Source organism: Balaenoptera acutorostrata, chromosome 19, assembly GCF_949987535.1.
Source record: "Balaenoptera acutorostrata chromosome 19, mBalAcu1.1, whole genome shotgun sequence".
NCBI classification, from domain to species: domain Eukaryota; kingdom Metazoa; phylum Chordata; class Mammalia; order Artiodactyla; family Balaenopteridae; genus Balaenoptera; species Balaenoptera acutorostrata.
Window position 1 is genome coordinate 32,247,211 of NC_080082.1, and position 4,998 is coordinate 32,252,208.

The following is a 4,998-nucleotide window of genomic DNA, read 5'->3' on the forward strand; positions in this document are numbered from 1 at the left end:
GCTACAATATGGAAGAAGCCTATGCCCCTTAATCCCTGGGTCTCTGTGTGTGACATCCCAGGAGCACCTCTTCAGATTCCCCTGTACGTTATTCAAGTCATGCTCTGATTACCAGCTCGACAAAGGTTCAAGACTGCAAGTCTTACTTACACCAAAGCTTCATTGTTGATGGTGAATATATAGATAATTCAAAAGTGTGGAGGTGTGAAGGCTCCATTGGGGAAAATTTTTTGTTTGTTTATTTGTTTTTCCAGTTTTATTGAGAAATAATTGTCTACATCATTGTGTAAGTTTGAGGCATACAGTGTGATGATTTGACTTACATATACTACTGTAGAATGATTGTCACAGTAGGTCCAGCTAACATCCATCATTTCATACAGATACAATATAAAGAAAAGAAAAGAAAAAAAATTAAAGAATTTTTCTCCTTGTGATGAGAGCTCTTAAGATTTACCCTCTTAACAACTTTCTATATATTACACAGCAGCGTTAACTACAGTCATCATGTTGTACATTACATCCCTAGTACTTACTTATCTTATAACTGAATATTTGTACCTTTTGACCACCTTCCGCAAATTTCCCCTCCCCCACCCCTTCACCTCTGGTAACCAAATGTCTGATCTCTTTTTCTATGAGATTGTTCTTTTTTTGTTTGTGGTTTTTAGATTCCACATGTAAGTGAGATCCTACAATATTTGTCTTTCTCTCTCTGACTTATTTCACTTAGCATAATGCCTTCAATGCCCACCTATGTTGTTGCAAATGAGAGGATTATCTCATTTTTTATAGCTGAATAATATTCCATTGTATGTGTGTGTGTGTATATATATATATGGCCAGCTTCTTTATCCATTTATCCTTTGATGGACACTTGGGTTGTTTTTACTTCTTGGCTGTGGTAAATAATGCTGCTATGAACATGGCAGTACAGGTATCTTTTCGAGTTGGTGTTTTCATTTCCTTTGGATATAGTCCCAGAAGTGGAATTGCTGGATTATATGGTAGTTATACTTCTTTTTTTGAGGCTCCTCCACGCTGTTTTCCTTAGTGACTGTACCAATTTACAATCCCACCAACAGTGCACAAGGGTTCCCTTTTTCCCATAGCCACACCAGCATTTGTTATCTCCTATCTTTTGAGGAGGACCATTCTAACAGGTGTGAGGTGATATCTCATTGTGGTTTGAGCATCTTTTCATGTACCTGTTGTCCTTTCATACATCTTCTTTGCAAAATGTCTGTTTAGGTTCTCGGAGTAAACTTTTGATCCATGGGGGTGGGAGCCAGTGGATAAATGCTTCACCCTTTTTCTATCAGATACATAGTCATGAGGCCCATTTCGCGCACTTTCTCAGAGTCTGTGGCATCACACACCCCATCATCCTCAGGGGCCAACAACTTGGTGAGGCATCCTTGTATTCACTCGTCCTTTTAACCTGCTTCACACTCCTTGTTCTCACTCCTGCTGCCTCGTATCATGCTCCCCAATAAAGTGCCAGCACATAAATCCTTTCCCCAGGCTCTGCTTTCTGTGGGATCCCATTTAAGACACCCAGCTGCATAGAGAGCTTTCTGGGAGAGCCACTCAACCAGGAACATCAATGTCGAATTTTGTGTGAACAAGAAATAAATTGTGATTGTAGTAAGCTATTGAAACTGGGTTTGTTTATGACAGCAGCTAATGCTAATTGCCCTCACTAACATATTACTCTCTTTTTACAGATCTGAGGACTGAGTTCAAGGACGTGAAATAACTTTCTGTTAGTCGCACAGTTTGTGTTAGGTTCAACCAAGATTCACATAACTTGCACTGACACGCTTCTGTAGAAGTTTTCCTTAGCACTGAACGTGTTTAATTTGCTCTGCAGAGTTCTGTTTATTTCCTATATGTGTGGTGGTAATTTAAGCACTTGAAGCTGGCCAAGAGTGGTGTTTCCTGAATTTCTCTTGGTCAAGTGCTATCGAGGTCTTTGGGTGCCAGACTGTTCCTCCAGAAATCTCCAAATGAAGCTTTCTCCTGAAGATGCTCCCCACTCTGTAAAAGGTTTTAACAATGAAAGGGAAGAGCAACTTGAAAAAAGCCGACTCTGGGCTCTGAACAGTTTTTTGGTTAAAGAATTAAACCATAAGATCCAGCAATCCCACTTTGGGGAAAACCATAATTTGAAAAGACTCATGCACCCCAATGTTCATTGCAGCACTATTTACAATAGCCAAGACATGGAAGCAACCTAAATGTCCATTGACAGAGGAATGGATAAAGAAGATGTGGTACATATATACAATGAAATATTGCTCAGCCATTAAAAAGAATGAAATAATGCCATTTGCAGCAACATGGATGGACCTAGAGATTGTCATACTGAGTGAAGTAAGCCAGACAGAGAAAGAGAAATATAGTATGATATCCGTTATATGCAGAATCTAAAAAGAAATTATACAAATGATCTTCTTTACAAAACAGAAACAGACTCACAGACTTAGAGAACGAACTTGTGGTTACCGGGGTTGGGGGCGGGGGAGCATGGCAGGAAGGGATTGTTAGGGAGTTTGGGATCAACATGTACACACTGTTATATTTAAAATGGATAACCAACAAGGACCTACTGTATAGTACAGGGAACTCTGCTCAATATTATGTGGCAGCCTGGATGGGAGGAGAGTTTGGGGGAGAATGGATACATGTGTAGGTATGGCTGAGTCCCTTTGCTGTGCACCTGAAACTATCACAACATTGTTAGTCAGCTATACTCCAATATAAAATATAGAGTTTAAAAAAAAAGAAGTATCAAATTTCACTTAACTAATTACCCATAGGTAGGCATTCTCGATTGTTCCAATTTTATTTGTTGTTATAAAAATTACTGTAATGAACATTCTTGAATATATATCTTTACATACTCATGCTGTTATTTCTGTGAAATAGAAGCCTAGAAATAGAATTATTAGGTCACATCTAACATTTTAATAGATACTGTTAATTTACCATCCAAAATATTGTACCAATATTTAGGTAAAGTCTGGATCTGCTCTATTCTCTTTACCCTCTCCTGCACTTAATGTTATCAAGGTCGTTTTTCTTCCCCATTTTATAAAGTGAAAATAATATCCCATTGTTGCTTTTACACATTTCTTTAGCATGTGGCAAGGCTGAGCATCGTTTCACATGTTGTTGGCTGAATGTGTTTCTTCTGTGAATGGCTGCTCATATCATGTATCACTTGTCTGTTGTGTTTTTTGGTTGTTGCTATTTCTTCTCATTAATGACTATTGAACCCCTACTGTTGTGAACCTGTCAGATAGATTGCCCTCGTGGAGTTTCCAGTCCAGAAGGGAAGAGAGACCTTGAACAATGGTAAAAAGAAGCAAATGCAGCCTATGAAAGTGTTGTATCCACTTCTGTGGGAGCACCTAACAGTCTTGGGTGGGATGAGCAGGGAAGGCTTCCAGGTCGATGAGCTATTGAATAGTAGGAGGAATTGGCCACGTGAAGGCAGACAAGGGGACTAAATTCGAGGATAAGGAAGAGGCAGGCATGAAGGCAATTAGGAGTCTCTGGTTTGGCTTTATTACTTACTTACATATCTATAGAAATATAACCGCTTGTATCCACAGACTGATGAGACCATGTGATATTGATTGTAATGTAATCGGTCCTTTGTATTATTAATAACAGTAATAATAATAATAGCTAACATTATTGATCACTTAGTATGCTCCAGATAATTCTTTGAGTACCTCATATGTATTATCTCATTTAGTTCTACACTAGATACTATTTTATCATTCCCATTTACTGATGAGGAAACTGAGGCACAGCCAGGAAGTAGTGAAGCCTGTTGTTTGCACTTGTGTAGTAAGTACTCCCTGTGTCAGGAAATTTCTATTTCTGTTGTGTTCCCCTTAGTATCCACTTTAAGAACAGGGGCTTCATTATGCTTCCATCACATCATTGCTGTGTGATGTTGGGACCAGTGCTCTGAGCATTAGATTCTTCTTCTGTAAAACAAACATAATGATGATAATGATACTTAACATTGCTAGATCACTTTGGTAGGCAGGATTATGTTTCAGTTAAAAAAAGTTAACCTTATAATCACAAAGTGTTATTTCTCACTCATGCTCCATCACGAGTTGTCTGGGAGCTCCGCTCCACATCTCCTTTCTCCAGGACTTCAGCTCTCAGGGGCTCCATCTTGGCGTGGGCTTCCACTGTCCCTGTAGCAGGGGTTGGGGGCACCATAGTGTCCTGCACAAGCAGCCATGTGCTTCCATTCGGCAGTGATGCATATTCTTCCACTTTCATTTCATTGGCCGAAGGTAGACATGTGGGCACACCTGAGGTCCAGCATAGGAAAAGGCAGTCCTTCCAGGTGTGTGGAGGAAGAGGAATGAGACCGTTGGTGAACTACCATCATCCACGTGCCAACTCGGTTCTGCATTTTACTGTAACAACTCTGCGTAGTAATGATGATTGCTGTGCCCATTTTAAAGATGAGGAAATTGAGGCCCAGAAAGGTTGAGGAACCTGCCCAAGGTCACTCGGGTAGTAAGTGGGAAAGCCAAGTTGCAACCCCATCAGTCAGTGCCCAGATCCCATACTCTTAAGCCACCCTCCACGTTTACCTTACAGGGTTATTGTGAGAACAATAGACAGGAAGAGATTTGAAAAACGTAAGTTACCATAAGGAGATCTACACTGTTGTTGGTGTTGCTACTGCTGCTTCCTCAATGTGCGGGTCTCAGGAAGTCCTTAGGTGAGGAAATTGATTTGACTCAGCCCCCTCCAGTGGCCTCCTCCCTCTCCACTACCCAGCCATAAAGACATAGATTTTTCAGGAGTTGTTGCTGTCTTCATCATGAATGAGTCCCACATGAACAACCCTGCACACAATCTTTTTCCAGTTCGGGTCCCATTAACCTAAAAATCTCAGGCAAGTACGGTGATTAGAATGAATAAACATCAGTCACCAAAGGGCCAGCTCTGTGAATA

At 40.4% G+C, this 4,998-nt stretch overlaps 1 pseudogene; it reads right to left on the minus strand.

The window, feature by feature from the left end:
* The window catches only part of LOC114236022 (cerebral cavernous malformations 2 protein-like), a 6,351-nt pseudogene extending 2,040 nt beyond the window's left edge, over positions 1–4,311 (minus strand).
* Between the last annotated feature and the right edge of the window lie 687 nt (positions 4,312–4,998).